The 14,079-nt window shown below is 38.4% G+C and overlaps 1 protein-coding gene and 1 long non-coding RNA gene across 4 annotated transcripts in view; one reads left to right on the top strand and one right to left on the bottom strand.

The window, feature by feature from the left end:
* Positions 1 to 13,784, bottom strand: part of LOC122811794 — a 732,112-nt gene extending 718,328 nt beyond the window's left edge. The window contains exon 1 of the long non-coding RNA XR_006366290.1: positions 13,648 to 13,784. This is a non-coding gene — a long non-coding RNA (uncharacterized LOC122811794). The remainder of the gene's footprint in view (positions 1 to 13,647) is intronic.
* RARG (retinoic acid receptor gamma) overlaps positions 1 to 14,079 on the top strand; it is a 1,508,256-nt gene that overhangs the window by 1,405,209 nt on the left and 88,968 nt on the right. The window lies entirely within an intron of this gene.

Here is a 14,079-nt window from a genome sequence, read left to right as displayed (position 1 = left end):
CTTATCCATGGGGGAGGAGAATGAATGATTTCTTGCCTCAATGTTCAGCAACACTGGGCCATGGGATCCTATTAGAGCTCACAGTGGTTGTCTCAATGTTCAGCAACACTGGGCCATGGGATCCTATTAGAGCTCACAGTGGTTGTCTCAATGTTCAGCAACACTGGACCATGGGATCCTATTAGAGCTCACAGTGGTCATCTCAATGTACAGCAACACTGGACCATGGAATCCTATTAGAGCTCACAGTGGTCATCTCAATGTACAGCAACACTGGACCATGGGATCCTATTAGAGCTCACAGTGGTCATCTCAATGTTCAGCAACACTGGACCATGGGGTCCTATTAGAGCTCACAGTGGTTGTCTCAATGTTCAGAAACACGGGACCATGGGATCCTATTAGAGCTTACAGTGGTTGTCTCAATGTTCAGCAACACTGGACCATGGGGTCCTTATTAGAGCTCACAGTGGTTGTCTCAATGTTCAGAAACACTGGACCATGGGATCCTATTAGAGCTTACAGTGGTTGTCTCAATGTTCAGCAACACTGGACCATGGGGTCCTATTAGAGCTTACAGTGGTTGTCTCAATGTACAGCAACACTGGACCATGGGATCCTATTAGAGCTCACAGTGGTTGTCTCAATGTTCAGCAACACTGGACCATGGGATCCTATTAGAGCTCACAGTGGTCATCTCAATGTTCAGCAACACTGGACCATGGGATCCTATTAGAGCTTACAGTGGTTGAGTGGTTTGCCCCTTATGTCTTGGGCTGCTCCCAAATACTGGTGTCTGGATTTAATTTCTTTAGCTACTTCCATTTGGAATTTTGGTTACATCAGGGCTCCATCTTAGCACTGAGTTCATGGTGCTCATGTTGCTGTTAAAAGTTGTAATTTTGGGAAAAGAAATTTATTCTTAATTGTATGCCGATAATAAAGTTTTACCTTAATTTATTTCTGGAGTCTGTGTCAGATTGTATTACCTTATAGGACTGCTTGGGCAATATTCTGTATTGCTGATGTACATTCTCTATTCAGTGGTGAATAACTGGCTTAAAATCAACCCTACAAATATGAAGCCATGTTTATTGATGCTAACTGCCATCCATCACATCTTCCTGTACTCCCTTCCCCCCATTTGTAGGTTAGGGATATTAGGTGAAATTTGTGACTCATATCTGTGATCTGGATGAAGTTCTTTGTTATAACCTGACACCCAAGGAGCAAATCTCATGCATCAACAAGGCAAGCTAGTTCCATCTAAGAATATATCCTATATCAGAGATCTTACTTAATCTGCAGACCTACTAAAAGTAGTTCAGAGCCTGGTTATACCTTAAGTGGACTATTGCAATGCTGTCTGTCTATCTTGGACATCCAGATGGCTCTTCTGCAGAGACCTCTGCGCCTAGTTTATTGACCAGTACAAACAGAACTAGTAATATCACACTAATCTGCAGTGGCTGACTGCTATGGTTAGTTATGTACTTAAAATATGTATTACTCACTCGTAGTAGACTTAGGTTCATAGGAGGTTACTAGGCTAGCAGCCCCTGACCTTTACAAGCCTAGCCATCTTAAGCCCAAGTATCTCCATTTGTTCTTTTTTAGGTAGTTTGCAGAATACATTTATGAACAGAGTGGGTCTGTGATCAACATTGGCTACCCCCTGTCCTTGAGGAGACAGGCATATCCCCTTTTTATAAATGAGAGAAATGAGGTTCACTCATCTGGTGAACTTACCAGTTAATGTAAAAATCCTAACCTTAATCCTAAAGCCCTAACCCCAGCCTTAAAATTGTAACCCTAACCCTGATACTAAAACCCTGGTCCTAACTCTAAAACTCTTGGAATCCTACAACTAACCCTGAAAACCATATAAAAAGCATAAACCTATTTCTAAAACCACCATAACTCTGAAAATCAAATTGAGCAGCAGTCTGTGGATGTTAAAAACGTAGTTACACTGCTTTCAAAGAGCAGCATCCTGTCTACTAGGAGTACACATGACCTCAAAAGCTTGATTCTGACCTACTGTGCCCTTCACAATTTGAATCCTGCTTATCTAAAAAGGAGTTTTTGTATCCTCATTACATACCTCAGATCAAGTGCTGAACGGCTAGTATAGATTCCATAGATGGGTTTACAGCTTTTTGGCTTATTAATGATTGTATACCTTGCCTCAGTCCTGTGGAGACTGCTAACTTCCCTGATGTAAGTGAGCAATTCCAAGTACTCTTTCAGGAAGTCTCTGAAAAAAAATTACCTTTTCAGGCGGATCTACCTAGACTGAAGTGAGACTCTTCATTCATTTTTACATTTCTTAACATCTTTGTATGATCTTTTATTATTTAGATACCCTGCAGTTTGGATTTTATAGACTTGCCACATTTTAATATTTTGCTTTTATGTCTTTCATATTTGTAGGGTACTTGGGGCTTTAACCATTTAAATGCCTTATGAATAAACAAACAAACCTTGCTTGGTTCGTAGTCAAGCAGTCATCTGTGTTATTGCACCCCAAATATTTTCAGTGATGCTACATGCTCCCCATTACAGCTAGCAGTCTGTAGCCACCAAGAATTTCTTTTTTTCCTTTTTCTTTTCACTTTGGTAACCCGATGCTCATCCCATGTTCCTGTTATAGTTGAACTGAGAGCACAAGGAAGTTAGGTTAGTTGCTCCTTGTGACATTGCATAGGGGTCAGAGATGATGGAAATCAAACCTTTGTCTTACGCTTCTCAGCCTAACAGTTTACCTACTTTGCTGTATTGACGCCCACCACCTAGTATTAATAGTGATACACAGATTGCTTTGCCAACCTAATCAAGTGCAGCTGACCATATACAAGGAACTAAATACAAATTTTAGTAAAACTAATTTGATGCTCCTTGGAATCCTACCTAGGATTAAAATGTAGGTTGTATCTGGAAATTAGCTTCCTGATGAGCAGCAAAAAGTGAAGGAAGTCAGTCAGTACAAATATCTGGGGGTACAGTTGGATTAAAGCATGTCTTTCACAGCCTGCATGTTCTTGTATGCTGTTTTATAATTAAAGGAATCCTTTGATTAGTGTAAGGTCCAGACTGATAAAAAGCTACCCAAACCATGTGTTAGTTGGATTAAAAAAACTCTCAGAAATGAGCCCCAGATGCACTAATCAGAAAAATTTCAAGGGCTTGTAGGTCTATTCTTTAAAGAGGGCAAAATGTGCTGTTACGGTATATCATGAAGCCTTCCTTTTAACTGACTTGTCACTAATAGCTCTACAACATGTATTCTACTATTTTGATTCACTGGTGCCTAGATCTTACCTTGCAGGATGATTTTTTCACCAACTTACATTCTGAATGTTATCCTTTTCAGTGGTATCTCTGTAAACACTCACCTAGTATCATGGTAGAATGACAGATAATATTGATCCCACATCCAGTTCAGTTTGCATTCTTATTCTACCTGTGGAGTATCTGTGATCATTTTCAGTCATATTATGTAGTTCTAAAAATCTTTTTGTTCAAGTTTTGTTTTGCTTCCCATTTACTCAAAATTAGTATCACCCACTTTATTTTATTTTTATATTACTTTATGCACATTATATGCTTTCCACATGTTTATATTTATTTCCACATTTATGTTTACAACTTGTACTTTTTCCTTCCAGTTGCAAACTCATTTAGTATGGCCTTTCTTATGTCATTTCCAGCAGTCATTTTCCCTGGGCCAACTGTGCCAGTTTGTGATGTCTGCACTAAACCTGATCTTACCCAAAAGTCTGAGAAGCAATGTCTTGCTATAATATCCTTGAGTCTTTGGATTTTTTTCTAGATACTGTATTTGTAATGCAGCCAGCCATGTCCTGTTGAAAGTGGGTAGTGTTGCCTGCAGCTGCTTCCTTGGACATTGCAGTTTTTTATAGCCTTATCTAGTATTAAATCTTTCACTGACAGCAACCTTGTTTTATATATATATATATATATATATATATATATATATATATATATATATATATATATATATATATATATATATGTGAGTCTACTTTCATTCACTGAAAACACATTTCACTGAATTTCAATCACCCTCAAAAAATTGCTAAAAGCTCAAATCATTGAAAACTCATTTCACTGAATCACATTTCTCTGAATGTAAGTAAGTACTGTTGGGCAAATAAAATGTATATGCCCTTTTTCCCACTGTAGTGTGATCCTAGAGTTAGTATATATAGTTAGGGGGTGTGGGGGGCATAGCTCTCCACATTGAGGGGTGTGGGGATCATAGCCCCCCACATAGTTAGCTTTTATATTTATGAATCTCATTTCACTGAAAGCTAATAATACACCCCCTTCAGTGATTTGAGCTTTCAGTGATTTTGTGTGAGTGATTTAAAATTCAGTGAAATGTGTTTTCAATGAATGAAAGTAGACCCATATCTATCTATCTATATATATATATATATATATATATATATATATATATATATATATATATATATATATTCATCATACATGCTACATACTGTCTATTAATACTGCAGCCACAACCAATGAATGTCTTTGTGAACTGGCAGCATGTCTTAAATGAAATAGTTCTGCAGTATAGCAAGTATGGTTTGCTTTCATATTTCCTTTTGTTACAACAATTGTCCTGTACTCACTAATGGAATAAGGCTCAAATGATTTTTGCAAAATCTTAATATCCATTTCAGATTATTCTTTTGTTAGGCTTCTGTTTTTTCCAGCAAACTTTGAAGTAGCCCATTTATTTTGGTAGCCATTACATTAAATCATACTAAACATCTTGTGCAGTTTCAATATTAACTTTGCAATAAAGTTAATATTCTATCAGTATAAGATACCCATTCTTGTACAGTAACATCAGAAGTACTCACATATTTGAAACAGTATGCCATTTTGTGACTATTTCCTTGCTTGATTACACACATCACATTCACTAATTAGTATTTTATAATATGGTCAAAAGGTATGTAACCTTCTGGATACCCAGCAGCATCATGCTAGAGTATGTATATATATATATATATATATATAAATAAATAAATAACTTATGGACAATATTACTTCGGTATATAAAGTGCTAAGAACTGCAGTCCCTCAAATTCAAACTTAATTACTAATAGAGGGATGAGTGTTCTAGTAGACATCGTTAAAAAAATTAATTAACTTGTCTCATCTATGTGAACTGAGAGGCAAAATCTCACTTCTATTCTATTCTGGTTAGGATTTCTATAGTTCTGTCACCTGGGTGGGCAACAATACTGACACAAGGCTAAAACATGTAAAGTGATGTCATTAAAACTTTGCTGTCAGTGAACTTGACTGTGTAGTTACATAACTAGCACCCCAGTCATTAATATAGCACTCCTAAAAATGGAAAACATCAATATCTGTGCAGTAACTGAGACCTGGTTCAAGGCTCCAGAGATCACCCCTGCAATACCAGGCTACAACTCTTACCACACTTTTCAGCCCCCAAACCAGGACCGAAACACTAAAGGTGGAGGAGTGTCAATATTCACCAAGGATATTCACACCACCAGGCTAGTTGCCCAACACAATGCATCTGAAATTTTCCAGGTGCAACTAACACTAGGTAAGACTGCAATCCAAATTGTAGCTTGCTATAGATCCCCCACCATACCCCAAGATTCTTACTACACCTTTTTAAACATACTGGGAAATATTAAGATAGAACCAAACACCCTAATACTGGGTGATTTTAACTACCCTGCCATTAACTTGGAAAACTACTCATCTACCAACACCTTTGCCCAACTGTTCTTGGAATTCATAAATTTCAATGCCCTGGATCAACTAATCCATAGTCCCACCAGGGGCTCCAATATCCTAGACCTGGTCATTACCAACATGGGAAATTGATGCTCCACACCTATGGTCACCCCCTCACTAGTCAGGTCTGACTATAAGCTAATCACTCTTAACATCCACATCCCACCCCCAGCCCCCCAGTAAGGAAACCTCCATAAAAAACTTCTCCAAATCCAACTTCATGCTACTCAAGTCAGAAGTGACAAACTTCATGACACCCATGCAGACGGGAACTGAAAGTTCAACTGCTGATTCCTACACTAAGGCACTGTACAAGCACATCCACTCGTGCATGAATCGTGCCATCCCAAATAGAACCAAGATGCTCTCATCCAAAAAGAGGAAGCCAATCTGGTGGTCCCCTGCCATAAACAAACTTTACAACAAAAGGAAGAAACTGTTGCAGAAAAGAGGAAAATCCCAGGATGAAAAAAACTCCCTTACCAGCCACAGTAAGAAACTGAGATCTCTCATAAAGTCCTCCAAAGCTAGTTATGAAAATAAAATTGCCAAAGATTCCAAAGACAAAACATAAGGCATTCTATAACTATGTCAAGAATCTAAATGGCAATGCTCAGATCTGCTCTGAGCTAAAACAGAATGGCATTAAACATACTGATCCCAAGGATATTGTCAATATATTGGCAGATCCATTCAGTGCCAACTTCACCCCACTCTCACCCCCTAAATGGCCCATCTCAATACCGGAAGATTTCCAAATTCCGGTAATAACGGCCACACAGGAAAAAACTCACTCTCCAAAGCTAAGAATACAGCATCCATGGGACCAGATGACATCCCGGGCTGTGTACTACATGAACTGGTACCTCACCTAAGTGTCATGTTTAATCATAGCCTCACCTCAGGTTTCGTGCCCACTGAGTGGCGCAGAGCTACAGTTGTCCCACTCCACAAGAGGGGATCCACCTTGGATCTCGGAAACTTCCGTCTCATCAGTCTGACGAGCCTCATCTGCAAGGCCATGGAGTGTATTATCATGGAACTTATAAACAAAGACATTGGCAACCTTCAAACACTGGACCCCACCCAGTTTGGTTTCGTGAAGGGCCGATCTTGTCTCCAGAACCTGATTGACTTCTTCAAATCAGTCCCCAGAGCTATGGACAAGGGTGAGGTGGTCCACACAGCCTATCTAGACCTTGCCAAGGCCTTTGACACCATCCCCCACTCTGGAATCATAGATAAACTTACTAAGCTGGGCATTAATCCCTACGTCACCCAATGGGTTGCTAACTGGCTTACTGATAGAACCCACACTGTAAAAGTAGCCAACTCCAAATCCAGCTCCAGACAAGTGACAAGTGGAGTACCTCAGGGTTCAGTCCTGGGACCGCTCTTGTTTGGCATCTACTTCTCTAAAGTACAGGCCAACACTTAGGGACTCTGGCTAACAAAGTTTGCAGATGACTGCAATCTGGGAGCCATTATTGAATCCCCAAATGATGTGGATACTCTACAAAAGGGCCTTACAGAAACAGATGCTTGGTGCCAGAGCCATGGGCTCAAGCTCAATTCCACTAAATGTATAGTTATCCCCTTTGGGAAAAAACATGTACCCGTGAATTACCATACAGGTGACAGTACACTAAACACCGAAAGTGTGATAAGAGACTTAGGGACACAGGTGGACAGTGGTCTCACCTTCGCTAACCACATTGCCACAACAGTCAGGAAATCCTTCTATGTGGCACACCTCATCACTAAGGGCTTTTCATCCAGAAAAAAGGAGGTCATTGTCCCACTGTACTCATCCCTCATTAGACCCATTATAGAATACAACACCCCGTTTGGTGTGTACCTCTCAAGACATCTGCAACAACTGGAAAGGCCACAGAAATACCTCACTAAAAGAATCACAGGCCTAAAGCAGATGCCCTAAGCTGACCGCCTTAAAAAACTCCAGCTATACTCTGTTGCATATCGTCTACTCAGAGGTGATCACTGCTTAACATACAAGGCCATGTCAAACCCAGAGCTGTTGGACATGCTACACTTAAAGAAATCCCAATCACTCAGAGCCACACGCTCCAGTTATCTAAACCTTGTCATCAAAATAAACAAAACATGCTGGAGGGATAGGTTCCTGACCCAGAGACTCCCCAGACTGTGGAATAGATTGCCCATACATGTCAAGCAGAGTGCCTCTTTGGCCCTCTTCAAAATGAACCTTGATGATTGGATGGGAGAAAGGAAATTCACCCCGGGGATCACGTCAGTCGCCCTGCTAGACAGGGGTCCAAGGAAGTAAATAGTGTGGGAAGAAATAGCCAGGGAATTGTTATGGCTAGGCTTGTATAGGCCCTAGGGCTGATAGCCTAGTACCAACCTATGAACCTACAGCCCAATTTCAAATGTAGTGAGTTGTAGTGTTCAACACAATGTTTTGCTCTGATAACAGAGATGTAGGTATGATGATACTTTGTTAGCTGCATTCTTACAGAATCTTGTGGAAGACCGAAAAAAAAGGATTAGGATCATATCTTAGATCAGTGTTTTTCTACCTCCGGTCTGGCAGAAATTTCCTGCTGGTCCACAGAGCCATATCCAGCACTAGGCGGCCAAGGCAGTTGCCTGGACTGGGGACTTGTCATATTTAATTTTAACATAAAAAAAATAAACTACATATTTTTATAAGGGTGTTCTTTTTTAATAATGGCCTTTGCATCTGGCTGCATTGTGTGTCATCGTCACACAAACCTGTTCTTTTCTATGTTCTGCGTGCGCAGAATTTAAATACAAAAGAAGTACCTCCATCTGGGATGGTCTTCAAGCTACTTCCATAGGTGTGTGTGCTGCTTCCATGGACTGACAAGGGACATCCTTCGAGCTGCTTCTGCAGGTGTGTGCTGCAGACAACAAAGAAGGACATGTGAGGAGTTTGTGTGTCTGTGTGTCAGAGAGAGAGAGAGAGGGCAATACCTCCCAACCGTCCAGATTTTTGTAGAATGTTCATATTTTTGCTTTATATTTTTGGTCTTTTCCTCATAAAATTGATGATTTTCTGACAAATCTCTGGGATGATCTAAGGACTGAAATTATTAAATAATGACATACATTTGAGTTTCAGATTTCATATCCTTCAGAAAAATGCATGCTAAGACAAATCCTGTTTTCTCTTACCAATGTTCTAAGTTTATAAGAGCAATATTTAAAATCTGTCCCTATTTTTGGGCCTTTGTACCCCACCCCCATTATGTCAGGCTTTGGATAGATTTTTTTATGCTAAGAGGTTGAGAGGTATGATCCAGATTTTTGCCTCATATTTTGGTCTGTTTCTCATAAAATTTGTGATTTTCTGTATTTTTGTGGCAAGTCACTGAGGATTGAATTCACTAAATAATGACCGGCATTTGAGTTTCAGACTTAATACCCTTCAGAAAATGCATGGTAACACAAGACATTTTATTCTAGCAACTTTCTAAGTTTATGACAGCAATATTTAAAATGTATCCCTATTGTTCAGGCTTTGTTCTGATGTGCTGTGCTAAGAGTTATTTGTGTGTGTGTGTGTGTGTGTGTGTGTGTGTGTGTGTGTGTGTGTGTGTGTGTGTGTGTGTGTGTCTGTGTGTGTGTATAAATTCCTTGAGAAGTCCACCTGAAATTCAACGGTTTGGCAGCTTGGTGGTTGGAGTAGAGGGTATTGTTCCACGGTTGATAGTGTAGGATGGCAATGATTTATCAGCATTTCTAAGTAAGTATACTCGGTTTCTTTAGTCACATTATGTATCTATATCCTTCTCAGTTGGTGAGATTACTGTGTTGGCATGCAACGCTCAAACAGCAATTGTTTTAATTGGTTCTTTATAAATAATGTTTCTTTTATTTCTGCCTTAGTTGTCCCCGAATTAATTTCTCCTATTTTCACTGGTCCTCATGTGTAAAAAGATTGCAAACCACCGTCTTAGATTATAACCATATACTTATGTGTTCCAGACAATGACATTAAGCAATTCACCTTGAAGGCAGAATTAAATAAAGCTATAAGAGATACATCTTGACATCCATATTGAGAACACACAGTAAATGAATTATGTTAGAACTGTGATCATAATTTTTTAAGATTCTTAAATATTTAGCTGCTCTAATATACTCTAGTTATAGAAAAGATAAAAATTGGTGTAGGAAAGCACAGTGATTAACAGCTGTACAACACGTAAGGTTGTCATATAGACAGTGGGCAGAAGCAAAGAATCCCCATAATGAATAAATAGCTTTAAATACTTTTAGACATGTCCCCCTCTGCACTGGCATCATGAAGTGTATTACAGCTTTTAAAGCTGTTTTAGCTTATTAGTACCATTCCATGATGGCCAGCCCTGGCTGTTGTCATGCTGTAGCTTGAGACTAGAACTACAGAAGCTTTATTTATTTATCATTTGTTTGCCAGGAAAGTCCAACTGGGTAATACCCATTTTCAGCGGAGGCCCAGGGATAAAAGCTCCATTTGTTTACACTGCATTATACAAAGTTCCAGTCAAACACAGAGTAATTGCATTTCTATTTACATTTATACACAAACAGTAGTTACATTTATACATTCTAAGATTTTACAGAGGTGGAAGTTATTAAAAGGAAAGCACACACACAACTTAGTAGATTGTACAGGCAGCAGTTATGTATAAAAAATGTTTTGTCATTTCACAAAGAGGTTAAGAATATTATCTTTACAAAACTGTAAACACCTTGTGTATATTGAAACAGTGCTTAACAATTTTTTCCCTAAATTCAGAGCATAATTAAGGCACTTCATGTACTACAAACATGTAGGAGTGATGATCTGGCATTATTTCATTTTCATTTATTAACCAGTGTAGAACAACTGTTCCTGATGGCCCATTTTCTGTCTCTGCTTGAGAAATGCAATAAAAATAACCAGGATAACATTGTTCAGTATGAGTTGCAGATAAGATAAATGTAAGGTTTAATCAATGGTTTGTAAAGTTATAATTACATTTACAACAGATCAGAAATAAGAAATATTTATAAAACATACTTAGCACAAAATCCATAACTACTATCATAAACTATTACATGAACTGTGCTGTGTGTATATGTATATATATATATATATATATATATATATATATATATATATATATATATATATATATATAAAATGGGAAGGGGAAGGACCAGAGAAAAAATAGAGTAAAAACAAAAGAGGATTAATACATGCATCCCATGCTGCTGTACCAGTTACAAAGTAATAGTTAATAAAAGAATGTCAACTTGTATTCAGTTTGACCTAGAACTGGTCAACATTATTGACTAACAGTGAAATTGACCAAGTTTCTGTCAACATCTGCTGATGTTGCTAGTAATGTGGCAAAGGATTCATGCCCTTATCTTTGACAGAACAGTAAGCCAATATAGTGCTACTCCCAGGTTCTAACACAGATGTTTCTTGGGCGTACAGAATTGCAAATCAAACTGAATAGTCTAGTGTCAGTGATATATTAAGACTGATGATTAAGTTCTAAATGTTTTAGATGGATAAAGTTTTAGATTTCTTTGTTTATTTTGATGCCAGGAAGACCAGTTATAAAGGCATGGTTTCTATCTCCACGCCAGATTAATTTTCAAGCGCTGATGCTCTACTATACCTTATTTGTATGTGCTGCACTTCTTCAGATAAGCTGTTAAACTGAGAACCCATCTTTATGAACTGGTAATCAAGTGGATACAAAGAATCAAATGGCACTTCTATAGGAGGGAGAATAGAGGAATTTCTCCTTGTGTCCTAGCCAAATTACACTTAATCAGCATAAATACCACCTTGTTTTTGCCATAAAAATAGGTCACGCCTAGTGGGCCTAACCCAGTAAACAAAAAATAAATAAGTCCAATAAACATAATATTCACTCTAATTATTGCGTCTTAACTGCAACTGAAGGCATTTTGTATTCACCTTATTTTCCATTGACTATTTCAGGCCTTCCTGAATGTTTTCTTTGCTGCACAAAACTACTAAAATGTATATTGTATGCTCTGGGATCAGTTTCCTGTTTTTTGCTATACCCAGGCTTTCAGGGACATAGCTTTTGGAATGACAATAAACATAGTTTGCAAAGGCTAGTCTGTGCAAACAATGCCATATCTTTCTAAACCGTGGTGCCTCTTAGTGTGGCAAGTGGCTAGAAGGAATTGAACACTTCAGTGGGACAGCAGCAGCAGTTTGAAACCTCTGAGATGGTGGTTACTGTTGTTCCCACAGAAAAGGTGCTGGCATTAAAAGTGTAGTACTTTATGTGCAGCCGCTGTTTGTCTTGCTACCCCAGGGTTCTGATCTTCATGCATTGCCAAATAACACAGAGGCTAATGTGTATTTGATATGCAGCCATTGCAATGTGTATGTTTCCTGCAGTTCTCATCACAGTGGTCAGTCACGAGCTCTGCACGATCTGATCCTCATGCAATTATTAATGAGCAGCTATTAAATGGCAGCTGCATATGCACGTGTTAATATACATAGACTACACTTATTTATTTGATATATTGCTTATTACAGGGCTTGTTTTACAGAATGCTATTTTTAATCTGCAATTCCCCATTGTCTTTCTAAGGCCACCACAAGTACAGCCCTGTTACTTCTATTGAGCAGTACTCACCCTTCCATGAAAGGAAGGCACCGCAGCTTATTGGTTTACCACCAGTTCAATGTGCTTTGCCTGGCACCACAGTTTTAACTTAATCATGTGGATGTTACAGGAGGGATTGTGTACAGATTCAATTTTGTAAATGTTATATACTTACTATGAACTATGTATTGTTTGTATCAAGTTGCCCACCCACTACTCTCAATGCTGTTGTCACAGTTCTGCTTTTATTAATTTCCAAGTGTAAGTATTAAGGCCATCATTTGCTATTGCACAACACTTTTCTTTGCAGTGAAAGCTGTCTTATATGGATAGCTTGAAAGTGATGTACTGTTTTTAAAAAATGAGGTCATTTTCCCAGGGAAAGAAATATTTTGGTGATAAAGCACTTCCTCAACATATTGCAAGTATGTGGACTTGTTCAGTATGATAATCTACCATTTGTCCAAACTCTGTGATTTCACAATAAAATAACAAATGAAGGGAGTTGCTGTGCTCAATTCACAGGAGTGAAATGAGCTCACACAGACAAACACATCGTCACATATCATTTGAAATGATGCATTACAAACATGAAACATTGAGTGAACAGAGAAAGTGTATTAAAATGTAGGCCATAAAAAAGGAAGAGTCCATTAAAGGTAGGTTAAAACTAGTCAGCAGTGGCAGTGGATATGGAGTTGTTGTAACTACTGTAGGCAATTTACACAACTTTGCAGGAAAGGGCCAGATCTATGTTCCCTCCCCCTCTTAGTTCAAAGGAAGAAGGGAGTTCATATCTTTAAGCAGCCTGTCAGCTCCAGGGCACTTGGCTAGATTAAGTGCTGCTTTCTGGCTGTTGTTGTTACTCCCAACTGTTCGGCATGTATTCGCGCGCCTGCCCTGTCGATGCTGTCATAAATCAGCCTTCAGTGAGGAGCACGTAATTAGGAGTGTCTCTGTCTAAGCTTCAGGATTTATTTCAGCCCCTGTCGCTTTAAGGGCTTTAGGATTAATTTCATTGGAGGGTCAAAGGTTACATCTATAGGAGAGAGAGAGTGTGAGTGTGAGAGAGTGAAAGAAATAGACTGTGTGGAAATTAATACATTGAAGTAGTTTAGATGTTGTTGGTCTGTTTTGCTGATATCCATTACAAAGCTAAAAATAGAATCTGTAAAATATTTTTAGTGATACTTACTAGATCACCAGCACACTTGTAACTCCTCTCCTTTCTTACTGTTACTTTCCAGCAGATCATTCTGCGTGCTCTGGACCAGAGAACGTAATATTTGCAGCACTCAAAACAAAAACAAAGGCAAATATATTTCTTAATGGACCATCTGCAAAACAAAGAAACAAAATGTGTTTATGCTTTTGAGTTTATTTTCAGTTACAAAGTGTAAGCTACCAATTTTTTTCTTTGCTGTTTTATAACTTTTATCCACAGAACCAGTGACACTTTATACACATAATATTTTTTATGTATGTATGTATATATATATATATATATATATATATATATATATATATATATATATATATATATAGATAGATATGCATGTGGGGTTCCCCTATGTTTTGTTGAATGTCACTTTGGTTGACAAAAGGTAGAGATGGTTGAGATTGTCGA

The sequence above is a fragment of the Protopterus annectens genome, chromosome 9.part0 (assembly GCF_019279795.1).
Source record: "Protopterus annectens isolate FY-2018-M chromosome 9.part0, PAN1.0, whole genome shotgun sequence".
NCBI lineage: Eukaryota > Metazoa > Chordata > Ceratodontiformes > Protopteridae > Protopterus > Protopterus annectens.
The sequence above is the reverse complement of the archived record's forward strand: the minus strand, read 5'-3'. Positions and strand labels throughout refer to the sequence as shown.